Below are 17,063 nucleotides of genomic sequence, written 5' to 3'. Positions count from 1 at the left end.
TCTTGGAACATTTAATCAGATTAATATTTCTTTTATGGGAAAAGATACTGCTTTTGGAGGGCTGGTGTTAGCTCTGGTTTAGCACCATTGACTCTGAAGAAACTCTCTATGGCTCTCAGACATGACAGGTTGTACACAAATTGTGTCTCTTTACTTCATCCAGCTCCTGCAATCACCTCTGAAAGTTTGTAAATCACCACCTTAAAGAAAGAGAAAGACTTCTGCTCTCAGCCTCTGTGTTTTTATGCATTTCAGATGTTTGGGGAACTGGGCAGTTTTATTTATTAAAAATTACTTTCTGGACAGAAGGAAGGGAAGGCAGACCATGATGTGGTTTTTACCATGGGTGAGAACAGCTAGAGACAGAACAGAAACAAGAGCAGAGCATCTAAAGCCACACTCCTGGAATGTGCCAGGGCAGTGGCATCATCGAGGATGGAGCCAGGTGGAAGAAGTCTCAGCCTGGGAAAGCACAGGTCCTTCCACTGAGTACCCATGGGACAGCATCAAGCTTTAATTAAAGCTCTTCGATTCTGGAGCCTGGAATGCATGGTGGGGATGAAAAAGCCTCACCGAGCTGTGACGGACTGATGTGCACATCATCTTTCAGCTCTCAAGTCATTGTATGCCTTTCCCTTTCTTTCCTATAGGTTTGCAAATTTATCTCACCTGATATTACCCAATGGTTCTTAACCAACAAATGGACACATGTAGTTTTCAATCTGTTGAAATTTTACCCCCCCATGGCTGATCTATATTCATATGTTTTCCTCTCCTTAGCCTCAGCATGGAGAGAGCCATCTATTTTCCACTGAAATTCAATGAGGGTCAAGATTTTATCTGTGTTATTCACTGGTTTACCCCAAGAACCTGGATCAGTACCAGATACATAATAGATTCACCACAAGTATTTTATTGAATGGATGAAATAGAGCATTGCCATTCCAGTGTAAATCTCCCACCTTATACACATACACACACACACACACAGAGAGAGAGAGAGAGAGAGAGAGAGAGAGAGAGAGAGAGAGAGAGAAATGTTTCTTTAGAGATCAAATTGAGGCTGGAATTTAATCCCTCATTTTTTCCCCCCAGACTTGGCACAGTACATAAAAGAGGCTTAATGAGTATGTTTCATGAATCAACAAATAGCAATAGAAATTTGTGTGGAAACAGAAACAATAACAAGAGAAAAGTTAAAATACCATTGAAATGGCACTGCTGAAATAATCCAACTCAGCATTTCTTGCAGACAAGCAGAGACCTTCCCTTTACCCTCTTGGTCTTAACTTTTCTCTCTCTACCTGGGACTCTATACACAGTCTAGCATACCCTCCAACTTTCTAATAACACACACTTTATTAAAAATTCCATCTATGATGATTTTTCTGATTTTCCTATGCAGTAGTAACTCCAAATCTCAAACTCATCTTCCTTTCATGCTTTATTTCTCAATATCCAATGAGTTCTGGGACCCTCTATCAGAATACCTAACATGTGCAAAGCACAGCTCAAGTCATATTTTCCCATGCCCTGCCCCAGTCAATTTTGTGTCCTAGCCAATGTCACCTGTGTTCACCTGGTAGATACAGCTCACCAGGACCAGCTGTGCCTCCCTCCTTGAAGCCTTCTCTCTCTTCTCTTCCCAATGTCTACCAAGTGCCCATGACTACCTCTCTCTTGTTCTTACATGTATCTGTAAGACAAGTTCTCAGAACCCAATATAATGAAATTATACAAAACAGATTTAAGGCAATTAATGACACCTATAATCTTGAATGACAATAAATGAGAAAGAGATGCCAAAGACAGGAAGGGTTCAAAACATTTGCTGAAATGGTGCTGTTACAGGCAATCTGTAACACAAATTGAGCCAAAAGCAGCTCCCAGAAGAAAATGCATTGCATCATGGGTGATTACAACTCTCATGTATATGAATGCCAAAAACAGGGTGTGCAGCCCCACCTGCCATTGAACAACACTGACATATGGGGGAAGCCAATGGTTTCAGGAAAATTGCTTTAGTGAAAAGAGAGAACTTGAGTTGGGAGCAATTGGGTGGCTGTTGACCTCTGCCTTCTGGGAAGAAGCAAGATGCCAAATAAGTTACCACACTTTGTTACACAAGATAGCTTCTGTGGCTGAAGAAATCAATGTCAGTCCCAGCATAATCCAAATCCTCTGAAAATAGCAGGTTCTGTAAGATCTGGTCCCATTAAAAAAATGAGAAATTGTTAAGAGGAAGCTGCACGGAATCCATACAGAGATGCTACTAGGAATACGAAGAGAAGGAATGGAAAAATGGGAACGATGACTAAGCTTCACCAGAAAAATATTACCGGAGAACAGATGTGAAGTATGAGCAAACACACAGCCATAAATAAAATTTTAAAAATACTCAAAAAATGTGTACAAGTAAGAAACCCAAAGAGGTGAAACACGAATTGGCAGAACTTGGGAAATGAGTGGAAAGAAAAGAAGAGAACAACATCTACAAAATCATATCTGCATTTTGCAGCACAAAAGAAAATAGAAGCTGCTCAACATTTAGTAAGACATGGAAGACTGAAGTGAGGAAAGAATAAGAAAAATGAGCAAAATGTCTCAGGAATCGCTGATGGCAGTTCTGAAACACAGGAAAGAAAAAAAAATAGGACATCATTCGCACAGAATAAATAGCTCTGAAAGTTGGATAAGTATGTTTTTTAAGATATAATTTCATAAATAATTCCAGATATGAAAGAAAATTTAATTATGTAATATGATCCAGGACTTTTTAAAATAGTATTCTGAACAGGTGAAGCTACTAGTCTTCCAAGGTAAAGAATACCTTTGACCTCTAGGCAAAATGTTTGTATTATTAATATAACAACTCAGGCTAGATTGAAATGATTCACACCACCATTTCATGATAGAAGACAGAGTAGGACGTGAGTATGGCATCCGTGGAGAAACAGGAATTTTAGCTCAGCTAAATGCTGGCTAAACTATAAAGTCAACTTTTTTTCACATGTTTGGAAGACACTGAGTACCCATCATGGCCAAATGTCCTGTGTACACTGGATACAACAATAGCAACAGTCACAATAAGCAGACAAAACTCCCTACTCCTGCGGGACTTTCTGATTGGAGGAGAACAGAACAATACATGAGATAAAGTAGGAAATGTGCAGCACGTGAGGAGGTGGTAATTGGTAAAAGCATGGAAAGTGGAGAGATTATGAAGCATGGTCACTTGGGGGAGAGTGACCAGGAAAACCTTTGATGAGAAATGAGAAGATAAGTTGCTGCTACACAGTGGTGATAGGAAACAGTAAGCATGGAATTCAAGAGATTTCTGGGGCACCTCTTCACGCTCCCATGTCCCATAATAATTACAAATGGACAACTGTAACAAACAGCCTTGTGGTAACCAAGGGTCCAGATGACCGAGGCAGGAGGAAATGTGCAGACTGAAGCTTCTCCTACAAAACCACACCTCCATGTTTATATAAAGTTCTTATTGTAAGAGTCATATTAAGAAGAGCAATGAATAGAACATAGTTCTAAATTATTTAGGAATAGTCACACAAATAACAAAAAAAATACACTTCATATATTAACAAAATGTTAACAGGTACAGTAAAAGCAGGAAACATAAAATGTTAGATAGAATTAAGATTAAAAATGTATTTAGTATAAATGAAAATAAGTTTAATTTACATAGTGAGATGCAAAAGCTATCAGCTTTCACAACAAAGCAAAACATATGACTACCACTTGACTCAGGTCGAAAATAGAAGGATGAATAATTTTCTACCAGGAAAATGAATATGAAGCACAAAGTTAAATGTTAGCATATATTTAAGAGCAAAGTAAAAAAAAAAAAAAAGAGCGTTCATGTTTGTACAAAGCTTATTTATGTATTCTAAGAGAGATCAAGAAGGTTTAAGTAAATAGATTTTAATATAACAGGGAATATATCATCAATATTAATATAGACAAATTATAGAAAATAATAGGAAAAATAAATACAAAGAAAATTGTTTTTTTAATTAGATTTATTGCAGCATTTCCTCCAACAATAAAGATTAGATGATTTATCCAAGTGGAAGTTGTTAAATATGTTATGTTACCTTCATATAATGCAATATTCTTCGTTATTAAATAATAAATCTTTAATAATTCTAAAATAGAAGTGAATTAGTTTGTCAGGGTGAAATGCATAATATTTAAAAATGAACATGTTCATTCTTTTGGATGTTAAAACTATAACTGATATACAATCATTCTATGTTCTGGAGACATCGTGGTAAATAAGATGATTTGGGTCTTGAGTTCGCATTCTAAAGGGAGAGATGAAAGATGATTAAAAGAACAGGAAACCTATTGAGCACCAGAAATGGAGAGTAGCAGCTGTTACCTTAAACAGCATGATGAGTGGTGTGCACTCCGAAAAGGAGACACTCAGCAAACTTCTCATGAAGGAGAGGAATCAGCCCTATGAGTGGCTGAAGAGAAGCCAATAAATACACAGAAAAAGAACCAAGAAGTAGCAGCTTCCCATGTGACAGTAACATTGCTCAGATAAGACCTGGTGCATGTTGATGACCTTGCTAAGCTTTTCATGTTCAGTGCATGCTGCGTAGCCCCTGCTGTGTGAATAACTTGTCACCCACAACCCAATTTATATCTTTACATGAGGCTTCTAGGTGTGTCCTTTCATTGTTGCTTTATTTACTTATTTATTTTTCAGTCATGGGCTAGATAATCTTTCCCTTTTTTTTTGTAAAATTATAGACATAATATAAGGATATAGTAGGTACTCCGAAATATGCTTTTATTAACTTATTTTTCACTTTTTCCTTTATACAGATTACCTTCCTATTTTCTCTTGCTATTCCCACCCCAAACATGCCCTGAGCTCATAAGCTAAGCCTGAGAGTGATCTATAATCTTCTCTCCCTAGTTAGCTCCCTTTTTCATCAGTTTTTCTTTAAGGAGATCAGATAGAATTTACCCCTCATTGGTTTTCTTAATAAGACCCAAAATTCCCTTGACACCCACTATCCTCGGCTATTTACATAACATTTGCAATTTCCTCTACCTTCTTAACACTAATGTAGACAAGATATCAATGCCACCTAATTGGCCTTTTGCCCTAATTAAATTTTCTAGATTTTCGTTTTAAATGCTATTCAAGCCCTGCTCTTTTTTCAGCTCTTCTAACGCCTCCCTGTCCGATTCTTTGTTTACTTCTTGCTTGTTTTCCTGGGCAGCAGGCTCAGTGGAGCTTGGAGGAGAACCCCTCCCTCCCTGCTTTCCCCCCTTCCCTCCTGCCCAGGACCTGCTGTTCTAATCTCTAGGCTGCACTTTCCTCCTACAGGGATCAGATAAAAAAAATCATGAAAATCCTATTCTATTGTAGACTCGTAGGAAGTTAATTTTTCCCAAACTCATTAATTTTCTTGTTTCCTCAGTTGAGCAGGGAGAATGCAGGTCCCTAAAACAGGCCTGGTTTCATTCCTTGGTTTGTGAGCATGGATATTTAGTCATTCAGTGAAAGGTAAGCTTCAGTCTTTCCATCTACACCCAAGGGGTGATGATAATACTTGCCTGGATCAGGTAGAAACTTCCATAGAAAATCTGACTTGGACTGACTGAAGCCCAAAAGGCGATGTATTAATGTAGGTGAAAGCATTGGTATAAGGAAAGGGAGGCTGCAGGCATGGCTGGACTGAGGACTTGAGGAGGACAAGATGGCTCAGTGGCCCTTTAACTCTTGGATCTACTGTGGAGTCATGGGTGGCCTCCCTGCCTCCTAGCTCCAGATTCTATTTTGGCAAGCACATACACACAGCAGCTAGAGAGCTTGTCTTGTCTAGTAGGTGAGCCCTCACTGATTTGTGTTGGGTCACTCCTTATCTAGTCATTGACTGGCAATGGAATATAGTGCTCAACTTACCCAGAGGTCTCCAATGCTCCTACTGAGTTGACCCACTGGTGACCGGCTACACATCTCCATCAGCAAGAGTTTAGAGAATGCTGATGAATCTGCTGTGTAAGTTCTCTATGGGGACACCTGCTAAAGTATGAATAAGTGCCCCCCAAATGCTCATGTGTTATGGGATTGGTTGCCAGCCTATGGTGCTATAGGGAGGTCATAGAACCTCTAGGAGGGGGGCCTAATGGAAGAAATGTAGATTACTGGGTAAGACCCCAAAGGGGATATTGGAACCTGGTTCCTTCCTCTTCCTCTCTTTCTCCCTTGTTTCTGACATCCATGATATGAATGGACTTCCTCTACCACCTACTCTGCCACCATGATGTTCTATGCAACAACAGGCTCAAAGAAACAGGACCGGGTGATCATGGACTGAAACCTCTGAAACTGTAAGCCAAAATAAGCCTTTTCTCTTAACAAGTGGACTTCTCTCAACATTTGTTACAGCAGCAGAAAGTTAACTCAACACATCCCCTTTCCAGCATCAACACCTCTCAGAACTCAGAAACACCTAGCAATTTAGATACTGCCCCCACCGCACCCCCATGAGGATAACGTGGAGTAGAGATTACCAAACTTTGCGTGGTGTGCCTGGAAAGGCCCCACTGCTTCCTCCACAGGCCATAGACCTGCTCTAACTTCTGCCCTGGTACCACTTATTTCCTTACTCTCCCTTTGGAACTACAATGCATCTTTCTCACCTTCCATACATAGGAATGATTCTTGTAAATAGAGTAATAATCACAGTGTTCTAAACCCAAGAGTGAGTTCTCAGGCCTCACACTACCTGATCTCTGAGCACCTTTAGCACTAGTTGGCCCTCCATTCTCCTGGATCGGCTTTGACACCTAGTACGTCACGTCTTCTCGTTTTTACCCTTCGTCACTGATCAATGTTACTCTGTCTCCCATAGAGTCTCCTGCTTCACCCTGACCTCCCAGTGCTGTTGGGCTCAAAGAGACATCTCCTGGTTCTGTTTTCAGGTTACACATATTCATTACATCATCCGTTAGATACATGACAATTATATGCAGAAGAGTCAAAGTCCCCTAAAGCACCACTTAAGAATGGGGATGCCCTGTGAGAGAGTCATCATGGGGATATTTCATCTATCTGTGTTATGGTTTGGAGGTGAGGTGTCCCCCAAAAGCTCATGTGTGAGACAATTCAAAAAAGAGGAGAAATAATTGGCTTATAATAGCCTTAACCCAATCAATGAATTAGTCCCCTGGCAGAATTAACTGAGTGTTAATTGAAGGCAGGTAGGATGTGGACATTACAGGTGTGCCTTTGGGGTATATATTTTGTACCTGGTGAGTCGAGAGCTCTCTCTCTCTCTCTCTCTCTCTCTCTCTCTCTCTCTCTCTCTCTCTCTCTCTCCTTCCTGATCATCATGTGAGTCTCTCCACTCTGTCACACTATTCTGCCATGATGTTCTGCCTCACCTTGACCCCTGAGGAATAGAGCCAGCTGTCTATGGACTGAGACCTGTGAAACCATGAGCCCCCAAATAAACTTTTTTTCTTCTAAAATTGCTCTTTGCAGGTCTTTAAGTCACAGAAGTGAAAGAGCTGACCGATATACTGTGTGAGCGCATCATAAACCTAGATGGCACAAGTCTGTCTCTGCATGTGGCCTGGTCTCCAAGCTGTCTTGCAACATCAATAGACATGGTAAACCTGAGACAAAGGAAGCTGATGCTGGAATAGCAGGACATCCTGCTTTATTATAAGCTTTTTAAACAAGCAGAATGAGTACATTCTAAAATAACAACAATAAGCATAGTGTAGCAATCCATGAGCTGGTAGCACAATCTCTCACCACCATTACTGAGTGTTACATGCTGTACATAATTGCATTTGCCATGCTTTGTATGAGTAGTGGAGCATGAGGTTTGTGTACACCAACTGCACCCCAAGTGCATGTGCAATGTGTCTGCTATCATATTACAATGGCTGCTATACCACTAGACAATAGAAAGGTTTGGCTCCAATATGATCCCATGTGACTAGAATCATATATGTGTTTTTTCAATGACAGAAACATCATGCAGTGCTTGGCTATATATATTTAGCCTAGACCTCTCTCCAAAATTTCTATGTCCAACTTTTTCATTATCCTCTTTGAAATTTCAAAACTGTAAAACTGAGGTTCCCCCTACCATCACCGCCATTGTCTCCCACCCCCACTGTCTTCGATAGCAATGACACCCTTCCCTTTCTTAGATCAAAATTCTTGGAATTGTCATTATTCCCTCTTTTGCTTTCTTTGCACACCTCTGATCTATCAGGAACTCCTGTCGACCCTCATTTCTACTGTATCCTAAATCCAACTCCTTATTACCCTCTCAGCTATTACCACCCTAGTGGGATCAACCTGAATTAACCCAAGCTGGTTTTCTTGTCCATACTTTATTCTTAGCCTAACTGAAGCACTAGAATGATTCTTTATCATTAAGGTCAAATCCTGTCATTCCTATGCACAAAACTCTAAAATAAACCACAATTTAACAGAAGACAAAGTCTAAAAATCCCTCAGTGACTTATGAAACTACATATCATTTCAAATTCTACGAAATCTCATTTTCTACCCTGTGCTCACTTTCCTCCTGGGTTACTGGTCTCCATGCTGTCTTGTGACACAAGCCACATGTGTTCCTGTTTAAACAGCCTGACCAGGTGTCCTTATTCTTTGGAAACTGGCTACCTTGCATCTGATTGTTTCCAACTCTACTTTGTTCAAATGTTTGCCAAAATACTGCAAAATACTGCCTTCTAAGCCAGAATGAGTGTATGAGGTGGGGAGGTTTGGGAGGTGGGTGTCCATCTCAGCCTTCCTGTTTTGGTACACTATTCTCTCTCCCTTCAGTACTCTGACAACTGCTTTCATGACTCTGCTTTCTTTGGTTCACTAGCCCCTGTCACCTGTAATGCATGTGTTAATGCAGTCACTTAGCGCCTTTAGATTTACCAGAATGGAAAAAAGATGCATGCCTTGCTGTGCTTAATTCTTCCATTATTTTCATAGAAGAGTCAATTATGTGCACCTCTTGCTAACTTTGGCTTAAAGCAGTAGTCTGCAGTTGATCATGTAAAGTTATTTAGATCACAAAAGTTAAAAAAAAAGATTCCACTCAGATCCTGCTTTACCATGCCCTCCCTTGGGCATCTGTGCTCATTCATCTTCCAGCACACCACTGAATTCATGAGATCAGAGATCTTTGTTTGATTAGTAACTACACGTGCAATATTGAAACTGTGACTGGAATGTATTAACCACTCAACCTGTATTTACTGAATGAGTACTACAGAACCAATCTCACGATTTTAACTTGATTTGTTTCAGGTACCACAAGAAGCCCAGACAGACTTCTCACTCTCTATAAGTTCTCATGAGCAAATAAGACACTCTCTCCCACCACCCAGCATTGACTTCCTCCCTCCAACTTTTCTTTCTCTATAGCATTCTTCACTATAAGATCTTCTATTTCACTTGTGCTTCTGCTTGTACTGGCTTGACCGGAGAAAGGTTTAATTTAGTAAAACTAAAACAACAAATATCTCCTACCATAATCCATGCAATTGTTGTAAAAATAAATGAGAAAATTTATATAATGGGTCTAATCTGGTATTCCCCAAATTGAGACACGAAGAGCACCCATTCTTTAAGTGCTTTGGAACAAATAATTCTGATAACCTCCCTGCCGAGTAAACCACAGTGAAAGGATTTCTCCACTGCAGAGCAGTTCAAAAACTAATGTCCATGTGCATCTCCAATGAGGTATCAGCATGCAGGCACATTTTAACACCTAGACCTCTATTAATAGTGTTTTGAGATTGTTTAATCATGCAGTTAATCATTTCCTTGCCTCTTTTTACTTCCATTCTACATAAAATCGGTTATCATATTGGTTTAGGTATGGAATGCGTGGCCAGGAATTCAGGTCAAAACTTCAAGTTAGGAGTTTGAGGCCAATTCTATCATTCTTAAATAGTGCCTACATACACAGATACATAAAAAATAGATGCATCTACCCAAAAGCATATGTAATATTGTGAACATGTACAAGGGGTAAGAAGGACTGAAATATTAAATATTAAGATAGTTTCGTGGTTTTTTTTCAGTGATTTTTATCTTATTGTAGAAAACAGTTGAAGATTATTTTACTCAGCTATTTAAAACATTCAAATGTACTTTAATTGTGGAACCCAGTTATTTAACTCTGATAATTAAACTGGGTCAATGTCAGAGTTTTTCACATTTTTATATTTAACTCTTTGTTTCAAAGGGGCTATGATCTCAACATTATGAGATGATTTCTAGTTAATTCTGACATGAACTCTGCAATAGGAGAGCTCTAAGATTTCTCAAACAGAGCCTAAAACTAGCTTGATGGTGGAAGTCCAGTGCTCCTCCCTAATGTTCTGGGGGGACAGTACAGTGGGGGAGGTGCATGTGAGCAGAGTGAGGATGCTCAGAGGCACCCTGACTTACTAGGATCTTACATAAGAGAAAATTGCATGTGATGAAGTCGTTCGACATGGATCATTTAGAATGAAAGGAGCGGCATGATCGCTGGACCATGGACTACAGTCTCCAACACAGTGCAAACGGTTTCCTTGACTAACCAAGCATGCTTCAGAGTGATAGGAAGCCACCGAGAGTGGCAGCTCAGAAGCTGAGCAGTGTGGGTTGCCCTTTGGCAAAGGCATGGCGTGCAAGCCAACTGCAATGCTACCACATGCTCCCCACCCACTAGCCCTTCACTTTGCCAAAGTTGTGAAGTCAATAAAAAAAAAATGCAAAACAGACAAACAAGTGTGCATACTCCCACAGAATGAGGAGAGCACCAAGGCATTTGCACAGAATGCACAAAATCTTGCCAAATTGAAGATTATTTGTAGAGAAAGTAATTTTAGTTCATGGATAGGAGATCATCCAAGTGATTGCTAAATATATTAAAACATGATATTTCTGAAAATTTCTTCTTTGATACAAACCCTACTATGGAACTATATCATCAGTGGTGTTTCTCCACAGCTTCTAACACACGTTGCTCCCCGCCAAGAGTACCGTGAGAGTGATGTAAAAAAAAAAAAAATGAGTTAGAGGAGAGCCATGTAAACTCTTAAATGCTATCTACAAGTAACTCACTATTGTTATTTTGTAGAAGCTATCTCTGTACTGATGCCTCCTGATTCTCTCTCCCAAATTTCAAACTATTTCTCTATGGCACCACACAATGTTTTATGATAACAATAATCAGCAGCAAAAACCTGAAAAAAAACTAGTCTTCATCCAATGCTCCTGTACACATGCTTACCCTCAGGTGTCTTTGAATTCTACTTGTGGTACCAATTCATTCATTAGACACCTCTAGAGCTCTAACCTCACCTGGATACTGTGCCTATACAAAACAAGTATTGTAATTCTCACTGCACAGGGAGTCTCGTGAAGGTTGAAGAGGTTAAGTAATTGCAGATGGAACACAGTACAATCAGTAGCAGGTTTTAGACAGGACCCAAGCTTCAGTCCTCTTGCCATTTTACCTTGTTGCTATAAGGTGGGAGACTGTTCTTGGGCTGAACTAATAGGACAAGGGGAAGATCACATTGGGCAAGGAACCACCATACACTGCCAAATACCTCGTTCTTCACAAATGATTTCAATCAGTATGAGTTCACCCTCTTCCCGGCACCATCAAACCTATAGTCTTTCACTTTGTAAGATAATCTTTTCATAAAATTCCCCCTGATTCATCTGTTTCTTCACAAAACCTACAACTCTTGTGAATTTTCATTCATATTTATCTACACATCTCTCAAAACCTGTCTTTATATCTTGCATTATGTATTGTTCTGGAAAAGAATTTCCATATTTGAAGCAAGAACTCTGTCAAACATGTCATTCCATCTTTTGGGTAGACTTTGTTGGGCTGAGCCATCAAAACTTCTTAATCAATGAATGAAGCAGTGAATGAATGAATGACCCATTGAGCCAGCTTCTGTGTCAGAATGATCCTTCATACCATCTACTCAACCATCTTTTCATGTTATTCAGCCAGAAAACCACCATTTTTTCAATTTTTCGAGATATTTACATGTATCTACATTCATTTATTTGAGATTTAATAAGCAACTACATCCCAGGTGCTATTGTAGCAAATGATGTACAAAATGACTGGCCAACCAGCCTCTAGATTTCTGCATTAAATTTGTTTCTTAAGTTTACCCTCTGACATGGTGGGTGCAAGTTCATAATGTGGATTAGCAGCATTGGAAGTAGCTGCTCAGAAGCAGCAACATCTCTCCTGGGTTTTGAATTGGCCCTGACATGATATGGATTCCACCCTCCTCTTTCAAGGGAAGATAACATCACATAAACAATTTCATGTCACCTGTAGATTTTTGCCATTTGATCAACTTGTTAATACTGAACAGTGACTCCTCACCCCAGGGTGAAAGTTTCCCAGATTTTGTGCCCAATATCGCATCAACGATGTGCAATTTTTTACCTAATCATCTGAGATTACAAATTATAAACAAGGAAAGACATATGCAAACAGTATGAATGACTTGCCTAAAATAGAAAAGCAGATAAATGAGGAAATAAAAAAATAGGTGTTCTGAAACAACCAGGCTCCTCTTGCATGTGTCTGATGCACATCATTAATGTGATCATTTATGATAACACAAATAAAGTCTGTACGATAAATTTCAGATCATTGAGATTCCACTATTCTCTGTGGTCAAGCAGAACACACGTTGTTTTTATTGTGTGTTTGCCAATCACAAACTGGGTTGTGATGCTTCAGTACTGTTGAATGAGACAGTACCTCACTATTTACCTAATGAGAAGCCTTGTTCCTAACTCAGGAAGGTCACTATCCTTTGGGCTCTGATTAGAATCTGGAGTCAGATAAAACTGGTTTTCAGGCCCTGTTGCATAATAATGTTCATACATTTAGGGCAGTTTTTTCTTAAGCAATCCAAACATGTGTATCATCTCAATAAACACCTGTGGACAAGTAAAACCAGGATCATCTTAGGCTACTCAGGAAACTGAACTAAAATACAACAAAAGGAGTAGCCTACAAACAACAGAAATTTATTTCTTACTGTTCTGCAAGCCAGGAAAACAAGGTCAAGTCACCTGCATACCTGAGGTCAGATAAGTGCTGAACTCCTGATTCATAGACAGTTCGTCTCACAGTGACTCTTGTGGATGAAGGTATGCAAGAGCCTGTCTGGGGCCTCTTTCATAAGGGCACTAATCCATAATGAAGGCTCTCTCCTCAGCACCTCATCAATCCAAAAAGTCTTCATTTCCAAAACCGTCACAATAACCAATCAGGTTTTAATCAAAGTGCCATATAAATATCATCTACATCAGATGCAGGTGAGACTCAACTTAACAATTCATCCTAAAGCAAATTCCCAACCCACTATGAATGTGTGGGAAGGGGTGGGGGGATAGGTGTAGGAAACAAGGTAGAATGAGACAGACATTGTTACCCTACATACAGGTATGATTATACTAGCAGTGTGACTCAGCACCATGTACAGCCAGAGGAATAAGAAGTTTTGCTCCATTTGTGTACAATGTGTAAAAAGGCATTCTCTTATCATGCACAATTAATTAGAATTCTTTTTAAAAAATTAAAAATATAGACCTTATATAAAGAGGAATAAATGAAGAAAAGGACATTCTTTTCATAAAATAACAAATGATTATTTTCTGTATTTCTATTGGAGACCTCATCAGATGACCTATTTATTCCATATTCCTACCACTACTCTGTTCATGACCGCTTAGGTATTTCTAAGACTAAGGCTTTCTCTCTAGTTCCCCTCTACTCCTTCTGAACCCTCACCAGAGTCACCCTTTACATTTCTCTCATAGCAAGATAGGTTCTTTCTTGCATGTACCTCAAAACTCTTTCAGCTTCTATCCATTACCCAGTTCCAAGGCTGCTTCCACATTTTTAGATATTATTCCAGCACCCCACATTTTGGAAGCAATCTACTGTCTTCATGCATTTGAATTGCTATGACGACAACACACACAAAAAATAAGCCTGGAAGTTTATAAAAAGTATGAATTATTTGCTTATAGTTTTGGAGCCTGGAAAGGCCAGGACCAATATGCAAGCAGATTTAGTGTCTGGCGGGAGCCCATCTCCTGGCTCATATCATGCCTCCTGCTGTATCCTGGCATGTGTGGACAGAATGAGGGGGTCTTTCTGGGACTGCTTTTATGACAGCACTAATCTCATTTATGAGAACTCAGCCCTCATAACTTAAACATCTCCCAGAAGCCCTGCCTCCTAATATTGCCTATTGGTAAGTAAGTTTCAAGGATGAATTTGAGAAAGGGAGGATATCGGGATTCCAACCATAGAAGACATCATACTTAAAAACTGAAGAGCATGATGACATTCTTCTCAGGAATCATTAGGAAGGCTAATTGAAATACAGAGAGGAAAATGGCCTAACCTCATTTAGAATAAATAGCAGGTGCTTGAAAATGGTAGCTGTTCTTGTTATTACAATTCATAGCACTATTACACACTTGAATTATCCAAAAGATTACAAGGTGATTGTGTTTTTTCTTTCCATCAGAGACTAGACAATATATTCATATTCGTTTACTGATTTAAGAAAGTGTCCAGTAATGCATTAGAATTGAATTACTTTATACAAGTTGAGAATCAAAGATAGATTTCCAAAAACTATAATACATAAAGTAGAGCAAAGCTTATAGGTACTCCTAAATTTTTTTTTGGTCATTTACAAGAAGAAAAGTAAAGAAAATCACTCAGGCTACAGGGTATGAAACAATATATATTAATTTTCTCTCCCTCTCTCTGTGTCTGTCTTTCCCTTTTTTCTTTCTTGGCCCCTCTTTCTATGCCATTTGCATAGGAAATATGACAGATTATAGAAAATTACAAAAGATTCCTGATTTATCTTCTAATACAAATGATTTTCAATATGCATTTGATAACTTGGGTTTTTCCCTGTGGTGATATTGCGTTTGTGTAGGAGAAGTATACTTCTCTGCTATTCATCTGAAGAAGTGAAATTTCCGTGGCATTTGAACTTGCTCGGCATCTCATATCATTAGTAACTTTGGGGAAATTGACTATTATAACTTAACCTTGGATCTTTATTTGTCTTCATTTTCTGTGAGCTTCATATTAACATATGTGAGGAAATGTATACAATTAGAAAGTAAAAATTGCATAGTGAGACAAACGGTGAAATGCCAGCTGTTAGAATCAACATTATGCCGCTCTCATGATGGAAGCAAGGATTGGAAATTTTGTCACAGTGGTAGTGCTAATTAATTTGAGAAGTGAGAGTATGAACATGAGTCACTACTGAGCACAGAAGGTGGAACAAAAAGTTTGTCTCTTGTGATTGATGTACAGGACCATAAATGTATAAGGTACTCCATTATTAGTTAGCATTTATTCAGCACTTAAAACACTTTGTGAACTCAATAAGTGACATCTACTCCACTTTCCTAACTTCAGTAAATACATGGGCTGTGAACGTGCTTTCCTATATTTTTATAGTTCTTTACCACTTGCAAAATCATTTCATATTTTTTTATTGTCACAATAGAAAATAGAAGTGCAGGGGGTGCTCATGAATATTCTGGATCTTTGTTGTTTCCCATCAAGCACGTAGTAGTATGGCACTTTTTGCTTCCCCCTACTTGAAGTCGGTTATGGAACTGTGATTAGCTTTGGCCAATGACCCAAGAAGAGAAGTGGCATGAGTCACTCTGGACCATGTGCTTTTCTTCATTTTCCTTTTCTTCTGGCAAAGTGACTGTTAATATTCAGCCCTGGCTATTTTCTTGAGCTAGGCATTCTGAGAATCTAAAACAATAAGTGTGCTCCTTAGATTGCCAGCCTGTGATGGGCATGCAGACTGAGATGCTGGGGCCTTTTGTTACTACAGCACGACCAGCTTTTTCTAAATGAAACAGTAGGTATTCTTCCCCTCTTTTAAAAAAGTGGGTTTTTTTTTTTTAATTCTGAGAGAAGTTGACTCATGAACATCAAGCTAGAACCATTTTAATCAAAACTCTTTCTTCTTCCACTATGTGAAAGTTGTCAGAGAGAAAATGGAATTTCTGTGTCAACTCTAATAAAATATAAATAAATAAAGTCAGGAGATCATGCAGGAAGGCCTCTCATGTATGATCACCTGACAGCAATTATCACAAAAGACTCACAGAACCACAGCCATGCACATAAGCCATTAGAAGCTGATGCAGAAGGGACCAGGTGAGGTGAACTGCCCGGCAACTGTCTTCTCAGGCTCACAGGGGTGCCATCTTGTCATTAATGTTTGTGCCCAAGGACTATTTTTTTTTCAAAATATCTTATATAATCTTCTTCATTTTGTCATTAAAATCTTCCCCTAGCTTCTACTATTCAAATATTTTTATAATTTACTATAGACACATGTTCCCATTGCAATGTTCTGTTATTCCCAAATAAATACCATTATTCCTTAGAAAATCTCTTTCATTGTTATTTAGGTTGACAACTACATCAGCAAAATATTAAACCAATACAAAAAAATTAACGTTTTGATAAAACAAATTGAATTTCCACTCAATACTACCATTGTGTATGTTTTTTGTTGTTATTGTTTGTTTGTTTGTTTCTTTGTTCTAAATGAAAATGGGCTCATTGTGGCTTTAGGCAAAAAGGAATTTATGCAATATGGAAGTTCTTGAATTATTATGTACTTTCCATCTCTATGGACAGAGTTTAATTACTCCCCTGATCTTAATAACTCCCTTATCTTCATATAGAAGAGCAGTGGCCCATACTTTCTTACTACAAGGGATGAATACAGATTGGCAGTCCTAAAACTGCTACAAGGTCTCCAGTTTTGCCTTTTTAATACAAGATAATAAAACTTAGTACTTTATGTCAACACATTAATCAACAAAATACATTTATTCTAAATAATATGATGCAACACATAGTTATGATTAAATACAGTATATCTCATCTCTCATGGTGGACAAAACCTTCCACATGAGTCAAAGTTTT

Source organism: Urocitellus parryii, chromosome 10 (assembly GCF_045843805.1).
Source record: "Urocitellus parryii isolate mUroPar1 chromosome 10, mUroPar1.hap1, whole genome shotgun sequence".
Taxonomy (NCBI): domain Eukaryota; kingdom Metazoa; phylum Chordata; class Mammalia; order Rodentia; family Sciuridae; genus Urocitellus; species Urocitellus parryii.
Note: the sequence above shows the minus strand (reverse complement) of the source record.